Here is a 23,705-nt window from a genome sequence, read left to right on the forward strand (position 1 = left end):
GGCAAGCTAAAAACAAACCTGTACACACCCAAATGTGTGTATCTGTAGTGCCGTGTACATGCTGCTGCTGCTGCTGCTAAGTCGCTTCAGTCGTGTCCGACTCTGTGCGACCCCATAGACGGCAGCCCACCAGGCTCCCCCGTCCCTGGGATTCTCCAGGCAAGAACACTGGAGTGGGTTGCCATTTCCTTCTCCAATATACGTATATAGGTACTTACATAGTCATATTTCACATACGATTACACAAAAAGACTCAAGTACACACACCCAAACACATAGTCAGCAGGGTTCAGATAGCCATACATCCAGTTGTTGTTGGTGGTGTAGTCATTAAGTCATGTCCAACTCTTGCAACACCATGAACAGTATAGCCCACGAAGCTCCTCTGTCTATGGGATTTCCCAGGCAAGAATACTGAAGTGGATTGCCATTTCCTTCTCCAATACATCCAGTTACACAAGTGCAAACTGAGGAAACCACTCGCTGGGTCCGTCAGTTGCTCTCACACACATGAAGGGAGCCCTCATAAGCATGCTCTCACACAGGAAACCCCAGATGGACACTGTCACGGACAGAATCACTCACCTACAGTCACAACCATTCACAGTCAAACACCCAGTTTTTTCTCTCTGCTTGGAGATTTGCCCCAGCCCTGGTCACATGAAGCTACTGGTTCGGGGGTGTCGGGTGTGTTTGTTGGGGATGAGTTATTAAAACCTCCCAGCTGTGGACAGCTTCCCGGACACAGGATGGAAGGACTTTGGGCTGCCTGTCTGATGAAAGAGCTTCGAGGAAGACAGGCAAGAAACCCCGAGGGGAGCAGGGAAAGGAGCGGGAGGGAGCTCTCGCGCTGTGGCTCCGGTGTGTGTGTGTGCCCTGCCTGTCTCCACTGGTTGGGACCCCAAACTCAACAGCGCACCCGGGAACCTGGGAGTCTGAGGCAAAAGCAGAAGGCCAGAGAAGTGTGCTTGGATCTATTTTAGTTGTTATTATTTGGGGGAATGTGAGACAGCCACCGCGCGGGAGATGCTGGACAGACAGACATGCCGGGGAGGAGGGGGCGCAGACGGACAGATACCCAGCGGAGGCGGTCCTAGGTCAGACAGGAGGAGCGGGTGACAAGCAGACGGCGGCTGTCTAAAGGGAAACCGGCAATTTGGGGGCCTGGTTCTCCCCCGCTCCATCACCGCAGCGCTCCCCCCACACCAGGCTCCCGGACGGCTCGTCTGTCCGCCCGGGCCGGTCCTGGTTGCACCCTGTGCCGCCGCGCGGCCAGGCCCGGGACAAACAGCCTTCACGTTGCTAAGCGACGGCGTTCCACAGCCCGTCGCGTCACCGCGTCTGCGCGGGCGGGGGGGCGGTGAGCGCGGAGACGGCGGCTGAGTCGTTTGTTGACGTTGCCTGGCGACCGCCGAGGCGCTGCCAGGCAACGCCGGCCGACTGTTCATTCTCTTAAAGAGGCAGGAACATTTTACTGGATCCGGCTGGACCGCGCGGCGTGACTGAGGCTCTGCAGGGATAGGGGAGGGTCGCTGCCCAGGCGTTGGGAAGATTTAGGGAATCGGAGGCTGGCTTACACCCTCCTGGAGTAGAGAAAAGGGTATAAGCTGGGGACTGTTGATATTTGAACTAAAGTTTTTAAGATGTTAGTGCAAGATGTTAGATTGATTGCACACGTGCATAGGCGCACTTGTAGGCACGCACTTCCACTGGAGAGTGGGTGGCAAAGATAAACCGATAGAGAGACCTGGGTTCAAATACCCTCTCTGTGACCTTGACCTGTAACTTCTTTTTTCTGAGCATCTTTGCTTCCTGAAATGGGAGTGATAGCATCATCCGCCTCCAGAACTCTGACTGTATGAAATCCTGTTAAGTACTTAGTACATAGTAAGTGCTCCGTACATAACAGGTGAAATTATATTCTTTAATAACTGAGTTATTTCCCTACCTCACTGGGATTTGGAATGAGATGGTATTTGTAAAGTACTTACTGCAGCACAGAGTGCTAAATACACAGGGGCTGTCATATTATTGCTGATGTTTTAACTATCATTTCCTCTACTCTGTGAAATAACACATCGCAGGGCATTGTCAGTCATGGCCTTTCTTTGTGTCTTGGGGTGCAAAGGCAAGGAAATCAGGCAGATGTGATTGGAATTTTTGTTCTACCGGCCCCTGGCTGTGTGACCTCAGACAAATGCCTTGCCTTCTCTGACCCTCTGCTTTCTCCTTAGTGAAACCTGTGATCTCTCACTTCTCACATAGTCACTTCCAGGTAACAGTCCTGGGTGAGGGGTCCGCTCTCATTGGGTGTGTCAGGTCACTGCCCCATGTCTGCAGCATGACTCATGGGGCTACATTATGTAAAGCTCTTAGATTCTGCACAGAGGGCAGGTTATATAAACGTGTTTAATGTGCATCCTACATGTCAAGCCTAGGCAGGGGACCTGGCTTGCTAAGCCTGCAATTGCCAAACTGTGGCACTGGCTGCTTCTAGGAAGTCAAGCCTATCATGTTATATTGCCTCACGCAAAATATGCCTCTATTGGGGTCTCTCTATCCCCCTAAGTGCTGTGTCTCAGTCTCTGTCTCTTAATATGTCTTCAGTTTCCCTCTTCATCTTTCTGCTGTCTCTCTGTCTCTGTTATGCCATTTCTGTGCTTTTCTGTAACTCTCTCTCTCTGTTCCCCTGAGTCCCTTTCTGGGTTTCTGCCTCCCTCCCACTCCCCTTTCTCTGGGTTTTTATCCATTTCTGGGTCTCCCTCTGTGTCTCTGTGATTCTCTTTAATTAATTTAACTCCCAAATTTGTTCCCAGAGTCCACTGATTCTGAACAGCACCAATCCCCTCACAACCGAGTGCTGTGGGTGTCGGGATGGCTCCTCCGCTCCTTGGGCCTCTGCTCTTCCCTTTGTGCAAAATCAGATGGAGTACCGAGTGGCAGTAAAGGTAAAGAGCCTGCCTGCCCACGATGTGGTTTGGTCCCTGGGTCGGGAAGGTGCCCTGGAGGAGCGCATCGGCAGCCCACTCCAGTACTCTTGCCTGCAGAATCCCATGGACAGAGGAGCCTGCTGGGCTACAGTCCGTGGGGTCGCAAGGAGTCAGACACGACGGAAGCGACTTAGTGTGCACACACGGCAGTGCAGATTGACAGGGAACCCCATCTCCTCGGCAACTTGGTAAAGGGGGATTGCCTCAGTCCCACACCCAAAAGCTGTGGGTCAGAATCTCAGAGAAGGAGGTGGCAGAGATTATGACATGTGAGAGTCTGCCTGAGAGATTCTGAGGCCTCCACATGTGTCCTGATGCCAGGTGTTGTTTTTTTAATGGTATTTTAAATTGAAGTATAGTTAATTTACAATGTTGTGTTAGTTTCAGGTGAACAGTGAACTGATTCAATTATATGTGTGTGTGTATATATATATATATATACATATTTATATACTCTTTTCCACATTCTTTTCCCTTGTAGATTATTACAAAATATTGGGTATAGTTCTCAGTGCTGTACATAGGTCCCTGTTGGCTGATGCCAAGTTCTGATGCCACATAATAGGTGAGGTTCCATGGAGACATGGCCAGGGACAAGAGTGATCTCCCCTGCAGGTAGAGGGTCCTGAGTGTGGACAGAGCAGGGGGTCAGGGTGCGGAGAGAGACAGATAGCAAGACTCAGACAGACAGAGACAAAAAAATAGAGGCAGAGAGATATGGAAACAGAGAGATAAAGCCAGAAATTGCATTTTCTGCACACTGCCTGAAAATGCACCTTCATGGTGGAGGGCCACGTACCTACCTGCGTGCGTGTGTGTGACTGTATTCAACAGGTCGCTGCAGGCAGCACTGGGGTGTGCCGGGTCCAGTGCTGGGACTGAGTGTGGGAAGCGGATGCTGGGCTGGGAGGTTCTGGGTGGACCCTCTGTACATGTACCTGCCTGCCTTTAAGCCAGTGTCCCGGGCCAGCATGGGTGACTAGCTGACAACTGGAACACCAGTCAGGCAGCTTCTTCTGTCAGGCCACCACTTTCTACACCCACTGGGTGCGGCTAATGAGGATATAGCTCCAGGGGTCCTGGGGCCCACGTGGATAAGTTTGGGTATAGCTCCAGACTCCGAGGGTGTTGTGGACTTGGGGAGAACCAACCTAATAGAGGGGTACCATCTTTGGAGCCAGACTGAGCTGACTCCTTAGGCAAGCTGAGTGACCTCTGGGAGCCTTGATTTCTGCATCTGTAAAATGGGGAGGATAAGGACTTGTGTGAGGATTTTGTGAGCTCTCTTTCACAAAATGGTAACTGCTGCCATCTATTGAGGGCTCGCCATGAATGTGCCTGTCAGCAAATTCTGCAGCTCTGCCTTCAAACATCTCCAGAATCTGATTCCTGTTGCCTCTTGTCCAAGTTGCCATCACCTCTTGCCTGGACTATTGCTTGGGTCACCTTGCTGGTCTGCCTGCCTCCACTCTGGCCTCCCGAAGCCCATTCCCCATATACAGCTGGAGGGATGCTGTTTAAATCAAAGTCAGTTCATGTCCCTCTTTTGCTCAAAACCCTCCCCTGGCGTCTAACTCACCCAGAGTAAAAGTCAAGGTCCTCACCATGGCCCATAGGCTCCTTGTCTCTGCCACTCTCCCTCCCCTCCCTTTCTCTGCTCCAGCCACACCAGCCACCTCCTGTTCCTCCAACACACCAGGCATGTTCCCCCCTTAAGGCATCTGCTGCTCCCTCTGACCCGGATGCTCTTGACCCAGATATCTCCACGGCTCCTTTCTCACCAACTTTCAGTCTTTGCTCAAAGAATCACCATCTCATGTCGGCCTTCTCTGACCACCCTATTTGAACTGGCAACTTCAACCCTCCCTTCCTCTCTACCCCTCCCCAGCGCTGCTACTTTCCAATGTGCTATGTAAGGTCCATCATCTCCTTGCCCGCTCCCAAAGTGAGAGCTTCTGGGAGGAAAGGGACCTTCATCTTGTTCACTGTTGAATTGCCAGTGCTTACCACAGTACCTGATACATAATGTGCTTGAGAAACAGGCTAAACGAATGAATGACGCGCCAGGAGTGCGCCACGAGTTCTAGGTCGGTGAATTCACTGAATCCTTATGTTGAATCCCTATTGTCACAACAGCCCTCTATGCTAAACGCTACTCATTTCACAAATACGGAAACTAAGAGTCAGAGAGGGAAGTCCCTAAGACAGAAGCTCAAAGACCCGGACGGTCAGAGGTCGATTATCCTGCCTTCAGGGGCGTCCCTGCTGACCGGTGCGTTGTCTGTGTTTATCCTCATCATCCCCATGTTTATTTCAGGGCCCATTCCTTCTTTCCTTGGTTGCGCAGCCTCTATTACTGAGTCCCAGACAGCTCCCTTCAGACTCTACGAATTTCTCGGGGTTTCTGACTCTGGAGCCCAGAATCTCTACTTCCGCGTTGCCGTCTCCCCGGGTCCCTGCGCCCGGCGGACCTCCGGAGGCGAAGGCCCCAGCCTGGTGCGCCCACCCCGCCTCCGCGCCCAGTCTCGGCCCCGGCGCTGCCGGACTTGCAGCGGGCAGCCCTGGGGCGGGCGGGGCCTGTTGCCCGGAGACCAATGTTTTGCCGCGGCAAACTGGGTCTCTGGGCCACCGCGGGGGGGCAGCCTGGGAAACCGAGCCCGGCGTGGGAGCGGGCTGGGGAGGGGCGCCGGGGGTCTGGGGCCGAGAGAGCCCGGCGGATGTCTGGAGTCGGGAGGGAATCGGAGACCCGATTTGAAGGGAATGAAGTAGGAATATTAGGGCAGTTTCGGGAGACAAGGGGGCTGGGATTAGGCACGAGAAAGAGTATTAGGGATCAGTTTGAGGGAGGTGGGGCGGGGTTTGGGGAAGACAGGTGATGGAGGAAGCTTGGAGAAGCCACGGGAGGAGATTGGGAGGGCGGGGGCGGGTAGGAAGTTGGGGATAGTTTGAGGGACCCGGGACAGGCTCCCCCCACCCCCAACCTCGACATGGGTGGTGAAGGAGGGCGTGGGAAACTGGACGTTTAGGGTATTCAGAAATGACAGAGGACTGGTATGATGGCAGGGAGTTTCGGTAGAGAGCTGATATTTGCAGACCGAGACAAATTTGCAGGCCGGGACAGAGCTGAAATTTAGCGGGGACCAAGAAGTGAGGGTAGAGAGCTTGGGGGAGATACGGATCCCTGAGGAGAAGGAGGAGGCTTAAGCGGGACGGAAACAAGGGTGAATCAGAGGAGAGGGTGCCCTTGCCACTTCCAGGTTCCTGGCGGGAGGGCCTCTCCCCACCCATTGTCCCCGGCCTGGCCAGGACGTCCGGAGACATCCCTGGGGACGCGACGTCGGGGTTATGTAATACCGCCAGGCCCCGGGGAGGGGCGGAAGTTAGGACTCCCGGGTTCCTTTCCACGCCCCATCCCAAGGGAGGGACAGGGATCGGGATCCCCAAGCGGCTTGTGACATCACATATGGGCGGAGTCCATCAGAGGCAAGAACTCGTTTTCTTGCTCACCCCCCTCAGCCGCCCCCCACCCTCATTCGGGAAGCGAGGACTGAGATGAGACCCTGGGTGGGGAAGCATATTCCTAGCAATGCCTCTGGCTGAGGCGGCCTGATGGCCCCGGCTGTGAGGCAAGAGATCCAAGGAGTGCTGATCCCTTTCATTGGATTCATTCAACAAACATGAGCCCCTACTGTTGTGCCAGTCATGTCCTGGGTGATGGGGAACAAGCCACAAACAAAACAGAAGTCCCTGATCCCAGCGGCCCCTGATTCTGTGCCCAGACCTACTCCATCCCAGTCAAAGGTGGCAGAAACGACCTTCTTCATTAAACAGAGCCCCAAACCACAGATCCTCCCACCCAGCCTTCCCTGTGTTCAGGGCAGGACACACTGGCTCAGCTCCTGAGTCCCCTGGTCTCTGAATGACTGCATCCCTGTTGCCCCCACCCCCGTGGCCTGTCACTTCCTCCCATCCTCATGCCCCCCACAGGGCATGACTAGAGATGCTGGTCGTTGGCGAATCACTCCAACGTCATTACAGCCGGCTGTGCTATCACCATGTCCCTGAGTTGTCATCCAGAAGCCTCAGTCTGTCCCTATCATCACCTCTGGGGCATGAGGAGGGGGCACTGCCCTGCAGCCAGGGACACCTCAGCCCCCCAAAGGCAGTGACTTGCTTCCATCCAAATCCCTCATAAGAAGGTTCTGGAAGGCACCTTCCTAGCTTTCCTCACTCCTCCTCCAGGCAGCCTCCTTGAACTGCCAGTCACTCCCCTCCAGGTCCTTGGGCTCTGGACCCTGGCCCTTTGGACTTGTTCCTCTGATCGCATCTGCTCCCATACCTTCAAGTCTGAAGAGCCTTCACAGCCAGGTCCTTGAAAGGACACATTCCCACATCTCTCCAAAGCCTCAATTTTCACTTCTCTTAAATGGGTATAGCAGTGGTGCCTGGGTTACACACTGGGTGATGAGTGATTTGGACAAGGTCACTTCTATGATGGGCTTAGCACAGGCCAAGGCACAGGGGATGTAGGTAATAGTGAGAAGTGGGGATCAGAGGGAGGAGGGAAATTTACTTTTTCAAAGTATACTCTTTTGTATTTGCCAATGTGCTTGTGTGCCAAGTCGCTTCACTTCAGTTGTGTCTCTTTGTGACCCCGTGGACTGTGGCCCACCAAGCTCCTCTCGCCCATGGGATTCTCCAGGCAAGAATACTGGGGTGGGTTGCCATTCCCTCCTCCAGCGGATCTTCCCAAACCAGGGATGGAACCCACCTCGCTTATGTCTCCTGCACTGGCAGGTGGGTTCTTTACCACTAGCGCCACCTGGGAAGCCCATTTGCCAGTATGCTGGTGCTGCTGCTAAGTCGCTTCAGTCATGTCCGACTCTGTGCAACCCCACAGACGGCAGCCCACCAGGCTCCCCCATCCCTGGGATTCTCCAGGCAAGAACACTGGAGTGGGTTGCCATTTCCTTCTCCAATGCATAAAAGTGAAAAGTGAAAGTGAAGTCGCTCAGCCGTGTCCAACTCTTCAAGACCCCGTGGACTGCAGCCTACCAGGCTCCTCCATCCATGGGATTTTCCAGGCAAGAGCACTGGAGTGGGATGCCATCTGCCAGTATATGTTCCCTCAATTTTTTAAAAATACCTTAAAAAAAAAGTTTAAAAATGACCCTCTTTGGACTAACTTTGAAACTTACCTGGGCCTCCTCTACCCACACCTGCCCTTCCTCCTCTTGGGCCTCATGTCAGGGATGACCCCACCATCCCAGTCTCACCTGAGCAGAGACGTGGGCCTCATCTTGGGCGCCTCTTTGCCATCACAGTTTCTCAGCCACCAAGTCTGGCCCTTCTTGCCTTCTCACTGTCTTTCAAATCTGCTCTTTCCTCTCCTCTCACTCCTCCCTAGGTCCAGGGCCCTCCTCTCCCCCTCCTTTCCTCAGTCTACCTCCAGGTAGCAGTCAGAAAGGTCTTCAAACCTGCCTGGGTCCTTCCCCTCCTCAGAACCTGCCACGGCTTTCCCAGTGCCCCTGGGGGAAATAGTCCAGGCTCCTCACCATGGCCCATGGGGCCCAGGGTTGTTTAGTCCTTGCTCACTTTTCTAGCCTAATTCTTCGATCCAGCTGCACGATTCTTCTTGCCTTAAAGGATCCTCCAGCCCAGTCCCTTTGCCTGCTGGTTGACGTCTCATCCAGACAATATAACCATCAAGGCACCTGCCTAAAGCTCAGTGTCTACTACGGACAGGCACAGCACTTGAGGGTGCCTTCCATCCGCAGCTGACGGGTTCTGCCTGAATTTTCATCGAGACATCATTCTACAGGGCAGTTTCTGTTCTGTGGTATTTCAAAGACTAGAAAGATGCAGGCATTGAACCTCAGGTGAGCATGGTATAAAATCTTTGAGGCTGATTCTGAGGGTAGGTCACTGAGTCACAGGATATCAGAATAGGAAGGTGCCCCTAAAGGATCCAAGTGCAAAGGGGAGGCCCAGGCCCAGTGGGAGCAGGGTTCTCAGCTCTTCCCACTGCATGGGGCTATCCTGTCCCACACTTGCAAGGAAGGGAGAATCATAGTTGAATTGGGTTTGATGAGCCAAACAGTGGGGCGCCGGGCAGAGCCCTGACTGGTGACACAGAGACCCCAACTTTGGTGACAGCAGACCTGCCTCTGTCCCCAGTCTGAGCCCCAACCCTGGCCCAGGCTTGAATCCCTGACCCTTGGCATAGTATGAGCCCTAAACCTGGCTAAGACCCAGAACTAAGCCTATCGGATCCAGTACAGAAACTAGCCAAGAAGTCAGAGCCTCACTCCAGCCCTCTGCCTGGCTGGTCCGGCGTGAATTCCTGTGACCTCTGCATCATACCCCCATAGAAGCGGAACTGAGGGCTGGGGCTTGGGGGGAGACGGGGCGCGAGGTGGGCTTCGGGAAGGGTGGCCTGAGGGATGGAGACGAATGTCAGCGGGGGACTTGGGGAAGGGCGGCAGGGTTAAGAATAAGGCTAGGATACGGAAGGGGAAGCTGGATAACGGTCAGGGGTGAAGAACAGAGGGGAAACTGAGGCGTGGGGGACCGGGAGACAGGCAACTGCGGGGAATGGAGGGGCTAGGGGCACTGATTCGAGGCTGGCGACGCTTCGGGAGATGCGGGTTGGGGTCGCAGTTGGGGGCAGCGCGGGGACGGCGGGGGCCGGTCGTCCGGCCGCAGCTACGCGGAGAGGCCCAGCTGAGCCCGGCCCCACTCCCCTCGCCCCCCCGCTGCCTCCCCCTTCCGCTCCCCGGAAGCGCTGAGTCGTCCTGCCTTATCTGGGGGCCGCTATTTCGGGCTCCGCTCGGAGCGCGGGGACTATTTTTAGCGGCGCTCGGGTAAAAATGGACGCGGCGCCGCGCGAGTTCCCGAGGCCGCGCACGCTCCCTCGCGAGAACTGGGGGCCGCGCGCCTGAGTCACTGCCCGCCCCCCTGCGAGGAGCGCGGACACCCGCCCATCCGCACAAACGCTTGGATTCCTGAGCGCTTGGAAGCCAGCGCGGCTCAGAATATTCCAGGACCGTCGGGAAGCATCCACCCGGGCTCGAGCGGTTGAGGGCCGACTTTTGGGCAGAGGCGCCGCGCCCCCTGGTGGCCCCTGCGGGGATCGCAGGCAGGGGCTGGGCCAGGAGTTCACACACCCCCACAAACCACCCACGGCCGGCCACACACCGATTTGATAAATGAGGAAACTTGAGGCCGGGACAGGAACTGGGTTAGGGGCCTCGCATCATGAATTGCAAGGTACTGCTCGTTCAGTTTCACCTCCAGCACTTCCCTTCATGAAGAACTCACTACCTATCAGAAAACTAGGCACCCTATGTTTTTATGAACAGCATTTAGCTAGTCACTGGACAAGTATTTATCAAGGGCTTAATGTGTACCAGGGAACGTGCTAGCTGATGAGGACACAGCAGTGAACAAGACAGACCTCAAATATCCTTGGTGTTGTGGGGCTGACATTCTAATGGGGGAATAAATAAGATGATTTGGGACATCCATGGTGGTCCAGTGGTTAAGACTGTCCTTCCACTTCAGACGCATGGGTTCGATTGCTGGTTGGGGAACTTAAGATTTTACAGGACATATGGTATGCCCCTCCCCCCCTCCCCCCAAAAAAACCATAAGATGACTTCAGATTGTGGTAAGCACTGTTAAGAAAATAAAATGGGAGGATCTATTATAATTAGAGGAATGCTTTGGTAAAAGTGGGCTTCCCAGATGGCTCAGTGATAAAAGAATCCTCCTGCTGAGGCAAGAGGCGCAGGAGACTTGGGTTCCATCCTTGGTTCACCTGGAGTAGGCAATGGCAACCCGCTTCCAGTAGTCTTGCCTGGAAAATTTCATGGACAGAGGAGTCTGGCTGGCTACAGTCCGTGGGGTTCGCAGAGTGGGACGGGACTGAGCACCCACACGCTGTGAGAGTAATCCAGGGGAAGCCTTTTTCTAAGGAGGTGACCCTCTAAAATGATCTGGTTTCATTCAGTCCCCTTACCCCATTTCATAGACTTGGAAACAGAAACCCAGAGAAGAATCACTTGGGGACTGAGCTTGTACAGTGTAGATTGCATGAGTTTTCACTGCATGATTGCTCAGCTTCAGTTTGGTTTCCTCCTGAGCCTGGGTGCTCATTACCTCCCAGCACATAGATGCCATTCATCATCAATAATAGTAATACTGATTACTGGTTTTTAAATGAAAGCTACCTCTTATCCAGCACTTACTTTTTACTGAGCAGTCTACTAAATGTCTCACCTGTATTAATTCATATAATCCTCACCCTAACCTGCAGAGGTGAGGACACCCCATTAACAGAAGAGAAAATCTGTTTTCCCATCTCCCTTTGCTTCCAGCCACATGAGTATCTATGGTTTTGCCAAATTTCTACTTGTTTTTTGGGAAACCACCTCTTTTTCAAGTTCAGTTCACCTGATTGTCTTGGGGCTCACCCCATCTCAGTTCCAGAGAAGGATACCTGACCTAGGTCCAGCCAATCAGAGTATTCCAATTGGGCTGGCCTTTGAGGACAGTGATTGGGTCAGAGGTGAGCATGTGGCTCATTTAAGACAATGAATGATGAACGCTTGAGCAGGTGCCCTTTCTCCCCTCTGGGGTGGCTAAGAGGATGAGATATGAGCCTCAAGCTGTTAGGGCTGTCTTTGCTACTTCAAGGAATGTCTTCCTGAGGAGAAAATCAGAGAAATAAAAAACCCAGATATGGGACAGTGACTTCATATCATTGTTTAAGCTCCTGGATCAAGCTGTGACTGAAGCAGGTTTTACCCCTTGACCTTTTGAAAGTGTGAGCCAATGCTTCCCTGAACCAGTCTGCATTTGAAACTGAGAGACTCCCAATTAATTCACTGTCGCTTTCTAACCACCCCCACAACCAGGAACTTTCCACCACCTCTATAACTGTACCTCATGAAGTACCCATTCATTACACACACACACACACACACCCATGGAGGCATGGACTGCTTGTATACACAGCAGCCCCCACCCCTCATCGGGCAGGCACTCTTGTGGTGGCTCTGGGTCTGCTCATCTTCCTGTCCCCAGGTATAGATCAGAATGAGAACCCGAATCTGAGGCTACTGTCCCGGGCAGGGCCACTTTCCACTGTCGTCACTGGCCGATGGTGGGTTTACCCTACTGCACCCTCCAGTTTCTCCCACTGTCGGGATTTCAGCCTTGTCTGAGCTCCGCCTGCCTCCCAGCCTCTGCTTCGCCATCTCTCCTGCACTCCAGACTCATGTATCTGGAAGCTTCTTGGATGCCTCCCCCTGGTTGTCCCACAGAATTTGACCCTGACCTCAGTATCTTCCTCCTATGCCTCTGGTTCCTTCTCCCAGGCCCCCAGCTTCCGCTTAGTCCCACATAGACCCTGTCTCTTGGACCAGAGTCCTATTGGCGCCTTCCTCCCCTTACTTCCCATAGCCCATCACTCATCTCCATTCTTCTTCTTTTTTTTTTTGCCACCCTGTACAGCTTGTAGGACCTTAGTTCCCCAGTCAAGGATCGAACCTGCGCCCCTTGCAATGGAAGCTGAGAATTCCTAACCACTGAACCGCCAGGGAATTCCTCTATTCTTTTTTCTTTCTTTTTTTTTAACTGCGCTGGGTCTTCATTGCTGTGCTTGGGCTTTCTGAAGTTCCAGCAACGTCTTTAGTTTCTGTGCAGGGCTTCGCATTGTGGTGGCTCCTCTTGTTGCAGAGCAGGGCTCTAGGGTGCACCGGCTTCAGTAGTGCAGTGCGTGGCTTCGTAGTTGCGATGCACAAGCCTCGGTGTCCTGCGGCGCGTGGAATGTTTCCAGACCGGGGGTAACTGTGTCCCCTGCACTGGCAGGCAAACTCCTAACCACTGGACCACCAGAGAACCCCTCCCTCCATTCTACCTTTTAAAGATGTTATATGCTATCCTTCCTCCTCTTCCTTACTCTGACCAAGCTGCCTACTTGGCCCCCTTTCCCCACTTCTTCCTTCACATCTACACTCATCCCTGGTTTCCTGCTACGGATCTGCCCCCTCCCACCTGCAAGGATTTTGCTAAACCACAAACCCGCTCCTTTCAGATCTCTCCCCTGCTCAGAGCCTGCTGTGGGTCCCCAGTGCTCTGGTCCTGTGATCTACAAGGCCTTCCGTGGCCTGCTGCTTTATTCAACTCCATCGCTTGCCCCCCACCCCTTTCCCTAACACTCGCCACTTCACCTTCAAACAACACTGCAACAGCCTGCCTTTCTCCAGTGCCTCACGCATGCCTCCGGACTTAAATGTTCTGCTCTCTCTGCCCAAATACCTTTCCCATCCTTCTCCACCTAGTAAGTAGCGCTCCGTGCTTTGAGGTCCACCACAGCGATCCCCTCTGCCGAGAAACCTAACATGACTCCCTCCGACCTAAGCCAGCTCCCAGCCTCCCATGTCACCCAGCATGTGGGATCTTAGTTCCCTGATTAGGGATCAAACCTGCACCTCCTGTATTGGAAATGTGGAGTCTTAACCACTGTTCCACCAGGGAAGTCCCTTTATCTCTGTTTTGTAAGTTTTAATAATGTTTTTAATAAGGTCACATGTGTGTGTGCTAAGTTACTGCAGTGGTGTCCAACACTTTGTGACCCTGTAGACCAACGCCCACCAGGCTTCTCTGTCCATGGAATTCTCCAGGCAAGAATGCTAGAGGGGGCTGCTATGCCCTCCTCCAAGGGATCTTCCCGACCCAGGGATTAACTTGGGTCTCTTAGATCTCCTGCCTCGGCAGGCGGATTCTTTATTACGAGTGCCACCTGGAAAGCCTGATAAAGGCACGCGTGTATATAATTTATGAATAAAAAATGTACTCCAGACACCGAGTGGCTGCAAAGTACTGCCTGGCACTGCGGTCTCTCTCAGCTAAGTAGCTTCTTCCCCTGGGTCTGGTGCAGAGAGGAATTTGACAGCGTCCTTTAAGGCCATGTTTTTGATGTGAGCATTAGTCGCTCTGTTTGAATGTGCTTCTGACATGGATTGTTCCAGAACAATCACAAGAAATCCTGAGGCTCAGTGACCCCCGGAACAAGTGGCACCCCATCATCTGATGCCCTCCCAGATGGAAAGACAGCAAATCCCATGGACCAACGCTGTCCACAAGAAATAGGACGTGAGCTTGAATGGCCTAGTAGCTCCCCTGCAAAAGCCAAAAGAAACAGGTGAAAATAATTTTGTTCCTGTATTTTATTTAACCAGATAGATGCAAAATATTATTTAAACATGAACTTAATATCATCAGTCTCCTTTTTAAAAAAAATTTATTTATTTTTGGCTGCACTGGGTCTTTGTAGCTGCTCATGGGCTTTCTCTAGTTGTGGTGAGCAGGGGCGTCTCTCTGGTTGCAGTGCACAGGCTCCTCACTGCGGTGGCCCCTTGTTGCAGGGTGTGGGCTCTAGACTGCACGTTGCAGTAGTTGTGGTGCTCAGGCTTAGCTGCCCCAGGGCACGTGGAATCTCCCTGGACCAGGGATAGAACTTGTGTCCCCTGTATTGGCAGGCAGGTTCTTAACCACTGGACCACCAGAGAAGTCCAGCAGTTTTCATAACGAGATAGTTTATGTTCTTTTTTTTTTAATCACACTAAGTATATGAAATGTGATGTGGATTTTACACTTATGACACGTCTCATTTTGGACCAGCCACATGTCAAGTGCTTAAGAGCCACGTGTAGCCAAATGGCTGCCCTATTAGACATCACAGCAGTAGGCAGTCCCTGACTAGGGATCTGGGAGTATGGCTTCCTCAGAGTTCAGATTGAATGTGATGTGGTGTGCCTCCAGGTGACAGTAAGGCTTAACATCAAGAACCTAGACACTGAAGCCAGACTACAGGGTTCAAGCTCTGAAACTTCCAAACTGAAACTCTAGCCTCTCTGCAGCTCAGTTTATTCCTCTATGAAAGGAGAATCGGCAAGACATCAGAGGGGGTTTTGTGAGGATTAAATGAATTAATAGATATTTAAACACTTAGAACAAGACTTGGCACATGTTAAGTGCTGTATGAGTGTTTGACTTTTATTATTATTTTGAATTTTGTGAAAAAGAAAATCTCTCAACTCCACTTTAAGAGTTGAAGAATGAAAAACTCCCTTAAAGACTTCCCATCCTCATGGAAATGTCAGAGCATGGTGGACACACCCGACTTCTGACCATCGTGTGAAGGCCACCAGGACCACTCTGGGCTCTCAAGGGCGCGTGCTTGGACATTCCCCACTGGAACAGGGGTGTGCAATCACAAAGCTTTGGATACCTCCCAGCCCAGACTCTGCCACATGTTTTCCTGTTCTCATTTTTCTGTTTTAATCTGTGTAATGGGTTGAATGACGTGCCCCTCTCCAACCCACGATGAGTCCACCTGAGATCTGTGAATGGGAACTTATTTGGAAAAAGGGTCTTTGCAGATATAATTAAGGTTAGGATCTCGAGATGATGTCACTGTGGATTATCCAAGTGGTCCCTAAACCCAATGTCAAGTGTCTTTACAAGAGAAAGGCAATGGCGGGGGAGGAGATTCCCTGGAGGTCCAGGAGTTGGGACTCACGCCTCCACTGCGGGGGGCACAGGTTCAATTCCTGGTCAGGGAACTGAGATCCTGGATGCCATGCAGCATGGTCAAAAATAAACAAACAATAGATGTGCAAGATCTGTACACTGAAAGCTAATAAAAGGTTGTTGAGAGAAATTAGGGAAGACCTAAATAAATGGAGAAGTAGATATTAAAAGAGAGAAAGAGAGAGACCAGCAGAGGGAAACTAGAGAGGATTAGAGATGTGGTCATGTGAAAATGGAGGGAGAGATGAGACTGATAGAGTCACAAGCCCAGGAACACCTGGGGCGACCAGGAGCTGGAAGAGGCAGGAAAGGATCTTCCCCTAGAAAATTCAGAGGGTGGTCTAATGATTAAGAATCTGCCTGCCAATGCAGGGGACGCGGGACTCGGGATACGGGACTGGGGACGCGGGATCAATCCCTAGTCCAGGAAAATTCCACATGCCTGGGAGCAACTAAGCCCGAGTGCTACAACTGCTGAGTCATGGATCTAGAGCCTGTGCTACCGTGATGAGAAGCCCAAGCACCTCAACAAAGAGCTGCCCCCACTGGCCGAAACTAGAGAAAGTCCAAGCACAGTCTCGGAAATGCAGTGCCACCGAAAATAAATAAATAAAAGTAATAAGAAGAAGAGTTTTAAAAAAACAGAGGGAGTGTGACCCTCCTAAGATTTTGATTTATAATAGGATTTCCGCTCTCCAGAACTGAGAGAGAATACATTTCTGTTGTTTTAAGCCACCAAGTTTGTGGTAATTTGTTAGGCAGCCACAGGAAATGAATACAGTCTGGGGGGCCTGTCCCCTTACACTCTGAAGACAGAGTTTCTGTGGCTTTCAAATGCTGCCTCAAAGGAGAAAACTGAGGCTCAAAAAGAAGGCAGGGTTGGAATCAGATCTCAGGTTCCCAGAACCTCATTCAAGATCCAGGGGCCACTGTGGAAACTCACAAGGTATTTTGCCTGTTTTTTTTTAAAAAAATCCAGAATGCCTATTGAACTTTCTTTTAAGGCGGTGGTTGAGAACACAAGCTTTCGCTGGAGTCCTGGTTTGTTTGCTTCTTTGCTGTGTGGCCTTGATCAAGAGACTAGCCTCTCTGTACCTCACTTTCTCCTACAAAATAGGAATAACAAGTCATCTCAGGGACTTTCCTAGTGGTCCGTTGGTTATGAATCTGCTTTCCAAATGCAGAGGATGCAGGTTTGATCTCTGGTCAGGGAACTAAGATCCCACATACCACAGAGCAACTAAGAGCCTGCACGTCAAAACTATCGAGCCCATGTTGCTCTAGGGCCGGCATCCCACAGCTAAGACCTGATACAGCAAAAAAAAAAAAAAAAAAAAAGTCTTCTCAGAAGGCTGCACTGTGGAGTACATGAGGACCGATCAACCTTGCTATTTGACATCGTCCTGAAAGTCTTTGCAAATGCTGTAGGACAAGAAAAATAAATGAGCTATAAAGACGGGAAGGCAAGAGAGAATGCTACCATCTCAAAGAAAGACTAAGAGAATCAACAAACTATTTTAAACTGAGAATTAGGCCAGATTGCCTGGCCAACTGATAATATTCAGTAGTATTAATCAGCTAGAAATTATAATAGAAACAAGATAAGCATGGACTCTAGGCGATGGGGCTTCAGTAGTTGCAGCATGTGGGTTCAGTAGTTGTGGCATGGGGGCTTAGTTGCTTCTTGGCATGTGGGATCTTCCTGGACCAGGGATCAGACTGGTGTCCCTTGCATTGCAAGGTGGATTCTTAACCACTGGGCCACCAGGGAAGCCCCCAGGCATTTCTTTTGACTTCCCATCACCCTTGTCTAGACTACTATCTGATCTTCCCTGGACAACTGAGATCACTTCGCTACCGGGCTTCCAGCTTCCATCCTTGGCCATTCTCTACTCAGAATAAAATCCAAAATTCTTACCATGGCCTTTGCAATCTTACATAGTCTGGTCCCTTGATTGCCTTCTCTTCTTTCTTGCCATTCTCCTCCTCATTCCATGTGTTTCATCTTTGTAGGCTTAGCAACTTGCTACCACAGGGGCTTTGCATGAACTGTTCCCACTGCCTTGAAAGCTCTCCTCCCTTCACCTGGTGGATTGCCAGTCATCCTGTAGATATCTTTAATGTTTCTTTGATGGAAAAAAACTCTCCCGCCCTCCCATTCTCCCACTCCCAGTTAAAATGATGTTTCATACTCTTGTCTTTCATATAACACTTAGGTATTAGGTCAGAGATTCTTAAACTTTTGGTCTCAAGGTCGCTTACACTCTTAAAAAGTAATGAGGACTGGACTTCCCTAGCAGCACAATGGATACGTCCACCTGCCAGTGCAGAGGACATAAGTTTGATCCCTGGTCCTGGAAGATTCCACATGCCAAGGAGCAACTAAGCGCACGAGCCTCAACTGCTGAGCCCAAGTGCTGTAGCTCCTGAAGCCCGAGCTCCTACAGCCTGAGCTCTGTGACAAAAGAAGCCACTACGATGGGGAAACCCTCGCAACGCAGTGAGGAGTAGACCCCATTCACTGAAACTAGAGAAAGTCTGGGCATAGCAACGAAGACTCAGCGCAGCAAAAACTAAAAATAAATGCATAAAAAGTAATGAGGACTCCAAAGAACTTCTGCTGATGTGGATTCTATCTATCCATATTTACTATATTAGAAATTAAAGCTGAGATATTTAAAGATTATTTATTGGTTCATTTAAAAAATTTCAAAAAAATCAGGTTAACATAAATCCTATATTTTAAATTTAAAACCACCATATTTGGGGGAATTCCCTCATAGTCCAGTGGTTAGGACTCTGAGTTTCCACTGCAAGGGGCACGGGTTCCATCCTGGTCAGGGAACTATGACCCCACAGACCTTGAGGCATGGCAAAAAAAAAAAAAAAGCCAACCAACAAACAAAACCAACAGTACTTGAAAGAAAGAGAACATTTAGTAAGAAGAGGGGCAGTGTTTTACAGATTACTTTAATGTCTGGCTAGACAGAAGATAGCTAGGTCTTCACCTCGGCTTCTGTGCCAGTGTGTTGAGATATTTTGCAGGTTGCACTGAACATTTGAGAGAGAAAGTGAAAAAGTGAGTTAAGTATCAGCACTATGATAATCATTTTGACCCCAGGGACCTCAAGAAAGTGCTGGGGAACCCCCCAAGTTTCTGTGGACTGCACTTTGAGAATCACCCCTTACTTTTTGGTCCAATAGGAACCAAACACAGTATCCTGGGAACTGGACATCTCTGGGGCCAGGGTACCTGGTTCAGGAGACAGTTCTGAGGACATGTAAGGTATTCTTCGAGCCTCAGTTTCTTCATCTCTAACATGGGGTTGGGCTTCCCAGATGGCTCAGTGGTAAAGCATCTGCCTGCTAATACAGGAGTCGCAGGTTCGATCCCTGGGTTGAGAAGATCCCCTGGAGAGGGAAATGGCAACCCACTCCTGTATTCTTGCCTAGGAAATCCTGTGTACAGGAGAGCCTGGCGGGCTACAGTCCCTGGGGTCACAAAGAGTCGGACACAACTGAGTGACTAAACAAAAAAGACAACATCATGAGGTTGGTGATGATGAAAATAATAAAAATACCTCCCTCCTAAGGTTGTAGTGAGACCCATAGGAGATTACTGTCCGACTCACACCTGGCATGTAGCATACAACCAACATTTGCTGTGATCGTTTGGGAAACATCATTTTATTTTATTACCAACAGTTTTTATTCATGCAGTTAATTTCTCCAGAGGTCTATCTTATGTTGGGAAAATGGTGATGACTGAGAAGCGCCTGGCCCTACTCTCATGGGGCTCCCAGGCCAGTGGGTCAGAGTTTTAATTTGTGAGGGATTGCGCTTAGCACCAGGTCTCTGAGGAGCATGAATTCGTAAGACTGGGGAGGCAGGGAAAGGCATTCTAGGGAGTGGGAACAGCATGCAAGGAGCCATGGCAAGCGGAGAGGGGGACAGCTGTGACCCAGAGGTTTGGCTTGGTTGTGTCCATGTTTCTGCCCCCAAGACGCCTCAGTGCTGTTGCTGGTGATAAATACGTGTGTATATCTGGTTCATCTCCTCTCCTTCCCAACCCCTCTTCTTGTATAAAGTTAGTTCCTTGATTCTGGGCTCTTTGAGGGAAGTCCCACCTCTGATCTAACCTCAGTCTCTCGTGCTGCAGATCCTCCTTTTTGCTGCGTATCCAACCACAGTGCCTCGTGGAAACCTGGGACGTCCCAGCAGAAGAGGTGCCCGGGATGGCGCGGGGTCGAGTCCAGCGTCTCCACTGTCCTCCATCCGGAGGCCGCCGCTCCGGGCCGGGTGAGTCAGCCCCCGCGGCTCCCGCGTCATCCCGGCCGCTCGGCTCCGCGCTATTTCGGGTTCCGGGCTCTATAAATAGAGGCTAGCGGAGCTGAGCCGCTCCCCCTCCGCTCGGGCCCCCCTGCGTCCCCGGCCCCGCCGCGATAGCCGGGCCGCGCGTCACCGCGGCTAAGTTTAGAGGCGGGTGGGGACGCTGGCCAGGTCACTGCACCCCTCGGCCGCGCCCTAGCTTTCAGAGCCTTCGGTCCGGCGGCAGTCGGCCCCCCGCCCAGAGTCTCTTGGGTGGAATTAAGAGCGAGGTATCCCTATGTTCACCATTCTCACCCTAGTCCTTTGAAGGTTCAGAGGAAAGTCGAAGTTGGGGTTAGGGAAAGGTTTGGGAATGGGGCAAGGTCTGGACTCCGAGGAGTTACCCGGGAACTTCGGTTGGGGCTGGACTTTGAACTTGAAGTATTTGGAAGGATGGGGAAATGAGTACAGTACGGACAGCTGTTAGACTCAAACAAACTCTGGGAGCTGGAAAGATTCGAATTCAGGATCCGAAAGTTCAACTTGGGAACTGAAAGTTGGAATCCAGCTTGGAAAATATACTGTAGAAGTGAGAGCAACTTTCTCCCGCTCAACTAATCGAATAGGCTCAGAGTTAACCTGAGCCGCGCTCCGCGGAGCCTTTGTTGCACTTCAGCAAGAGAGAAACGGGTCAGGAGATGGCAAGGGACAGCCCGCCGCCTTCGCTGGGGGGTCTTGCCTGAGGGTGGGTACCTGTTCTAGCGCCCCTACAGCTCAAATCCTCTTGTGGAATGCCATCGCCCCCTGGCGGAAAAGATACGAGTTGCAGGTTTCTTTGGTAATTTTCATTCTCCTTTGGGAGAAACCGAGTCCCGCCCAGGCTGGCTTCCTTCTAGGAACCCTCTCTGTCCTTGGATTTAGAGACAAAATTTCATAGGCCATCTCCGTGTCACTGGGGCCTCAGCTCCTTCATTTGTTAAATAAATTATCGATACCTACATGCATGCTCAGTCGCTAAGTCGTGTCCGACTCTTTGCGACCCCCGTGAACTGTAGCCCGCCAGACTCCTCCATCCATGCGATTTCCCAAGCAAGAATACTGGAGTGGGGTACAGTTTACTCCTCCAGAAGATCTTCCTCTCCAAGGGACCTTCCCGACTCAGGGATGGAATCCGTGTCTGCTGCGGTTCCTGCACTGGCAAGCGAATTCTTTAACACTAGTTCCTAAGAGGAAGGTAATTATGAGGATTTAGCTCATAGTATGCGCTCAATCTACTTTGATAGTTAGCTCGTTAATGGTAATATATACATATTTTTAAATTTATGAAGTCCCTTTTCCTGAGACTGTGTGGTCTCCTCCATCATCTACTTCACATCACTTTTTAAAAAAAATCATCTCCAGAGCATAAATGACTGTCTGGAACTCTTACTTGTGTTTTTTTCTTACCGTCTGACTCCCATGAAACCATCCGCGCCAGAGTACAGGGACCTGGTCTGATTTGCTGTCAGCTGTATCTCCAGCTGAGCTTCCCAGGTGGCGCTAGTGATAAAGAGCCTGCCTGTCAGTGGAGGAGACATAGGAGACAACGGGTTCGATTCCTGGGTAGGGAAGATCCCCTGAAGGAGGGCATGGCAACCCACTCCAGTATTCTTGCCTGGAGAATCCATGGACAGAAGAGCCTGGTGGACTAGGGTCCATAGGATCGCAAAAAGTCGGACCTGACTGAAGCGACTTAGCACGCACACGCGCGCGTATCCCCAGTGTCTGTCACACCATAGATGCTTAGCATGTAGTTAGTCAAGGACTGAGTGAACCATGCAGCTCAAGGCGTGTCTCTGTGGTCTTACTGAATTCCCACAACCTCAGCAGTTACAGATGTGGAAGCAGCGGCTCCAGTAGTAAAGCCGCTTGCTGGAGGACCCTGTTTCAGTTCTTTGTTCATTCAAACAATATGTGGTTCAGTAGTCCCTTCTGGTTTCTGGGCACTTTGATACAGTAGGGGTCACAACAGCTTCAGCCCCTGCTTGCCCAGCATGTGGTCAAGGATTATATTATTTTTATGACAGAGCTGAATATTGGATATACTGTGTGCCAAATACAGATGTAGGCACTTTCCACATACCTCATTTCCTCTTCCTAATAGTTCTGCTATTGTTACTCTCATTTTAGAGGTGAGCAAACTGACCTACATGGAGAAACTGAGTTGCTGGCACTAGGTCACACTGCTAGTAAAGAATCCTGGGGAAAATTATGCTCAGAGCTTGCTTATGACGAAAGATTTGTCATCAGCGACCCAGATAGAGGACCCGTATTTCCTTCTTTTTTATTCTATTTATTTTTGGCTGCACTGGGTCTTCCTTGCTGCCCGCGGGCTTTTCTCTAGTTGCCAGCAGTGGGGGCTATTTTTCGTTGCACGCATGGGCTTCTCACTGCGGTGGCCTCTCTTGTTGTGGAGCACGGGCTCTAGGCGTGTGGGCTCAGTAGTTGTGGTGAATGGCCTTTGTTGCCTTGTTCTCGGCATGTGGCATTTTCCTAGACCTGGGATCCAACCCTTGTCCCCTGCATTGGCAGGCAGATTCTTAAAAACTGGACCACCAGGGAAGTCTGGACCAGTATCTTCTAACTGCAAGAAAAATAACTAAGAACCCAGAATTTGAGACTCCATTTGGTCTTCTTTTTGGCGAGCCATGCAACATGTGGAAGCGTGGTTCCCCAACCAGGAATTGAACCCATGCCCCCTGCGTTGGGAGCTCGGAGTCTTAACCATCAGGGAAGTTCCCCTAGATTTTGAGGTTCCTTTTGTGAGGGTCAAATAAAGACATTTTCGGATGAACAAGACTCAGAAATTGCCTATCTAGAACGTTCTCTGAAAGAGAAGAGAATGTACTCTAGCAAGAAGCAAATTAATTCAGAAGGAAGAAGTTTATAAAAAGTAACAGAAAATTGTTAAGGGTTGAATGGTGGTCCCCCAAAAGGTTGAGTCCTAACCTCCATTACTTCAGAATGTGACTTTATTTGGAAATAAGGTTCGATTCCTGGGCCGGGAAGATCCGCTGGAGAAGGGATAGGCTACCCACTTCAGTGTTTGTGAATTTGCCTTGTGGCTCAACTGGTAAAGAATCCAGCTGCAGTGGGGGAGACCTGTTTTTGATCCCTGGGTTGGGAAGATGCCCTGGAGAAGGGAAAGGCTACCCATTCCAGTATTATGGCATAGAGAATTCCATGGACTGTACAATCCATGGGGTCACAAAGAGTTGGACACGACTGAGCTACTTTCACTTTCACGGTCTTTACAGAGACAAGTTAAAACGGGGTCATTGGTGCCTGTGTGCTCAGCCACTCTTTGCAACCCCAGGGACTGTAGCTCACCAGAACCCTCTGTCCACGGGATTTCCTAGGCAAGAATACTGGAGTGGGCTGCCATTTCCTTCTCCAGGAGATCTACCCAGATCAGGGATGGAACCTGTGTCTCCCGCATTGACAGGCAGATTCTATACCACTGAACCACCAGCGAAGCCCAGGAAATTATGCGTCAATTATAGAAATAAAAATTAATTTAAAAAATATTTTACAGTAGGCTCCTAACAAAAGGCAAAATCACTGGAGAGAGAGACAATATGTTCATGGATATCAAAAAAGATGTCAATCTTCTTGTTGTTAATTCATCAGCCCCATGCAATTCCCATCCCAATCTCAATAGGAGTTTTCAGGGAACCAGCTAGAAAAGCAGCTACTAAAGTCCATCTAGAAGAGAAAATGGACAGGAACGGTGAAGACAGATTTGAAACTGAACAGAGGTGGAAGACT

At 50.8% G+C, this 23,705-nt stretch overlaps 2 long non-coding RNA genes across 2 annotated transcripts in view; one reads left to right on the forward strand and one right to left on the reverse strand.

Moving 5' to 3' along the window:
• Positions 1-19,899, forward strand: part of LOC120872352 — a 32,908-nt gene extending 13,009 nt beyond the window's left edge. The window contains exon 3 of the long non-coding RNA XR_005723232.1: positions 19,750-19,899. This is a non-coding gene — a long non-coding RNA (uncharacterized LOC120872352). The remainder of the gene's footprint in view (positions 1-19,749) is intronic.
• LOC120872349 lies at positions 18,508-19,937 on the reverse strand. Its single transcript, XR_005723230.1, has 3 exons — positions 19,730-19,937; positions 18,780-19,001; positions 18,508-18,641 (listed from the first exon to the last, which is right to left on the reverse strand). It is a non-coding gene; the product is annotated as an uncharacterized LOC120872349 (long non-coding RNA).
• Between the last annotated feature and the right edge of the window lie 3,768 nt (positions 19,938-23,705).

This window comes from Oryx dammah, unplaced genomic scaffold (genome assembly GCF_014754425.2).
Source record: "Oryx dammah isolate SB20612 unplaced genomic scaffold, SCBI_Odam_1.1 HiC_scaffold_13, whole genome shotgun sequence".
NCBI classification, from domain to species: Eukaryota; Metazoa; Chordata; class Mammalia; order Artiodactyla; family Bovidae; genus Oryx; species Oryx dammah.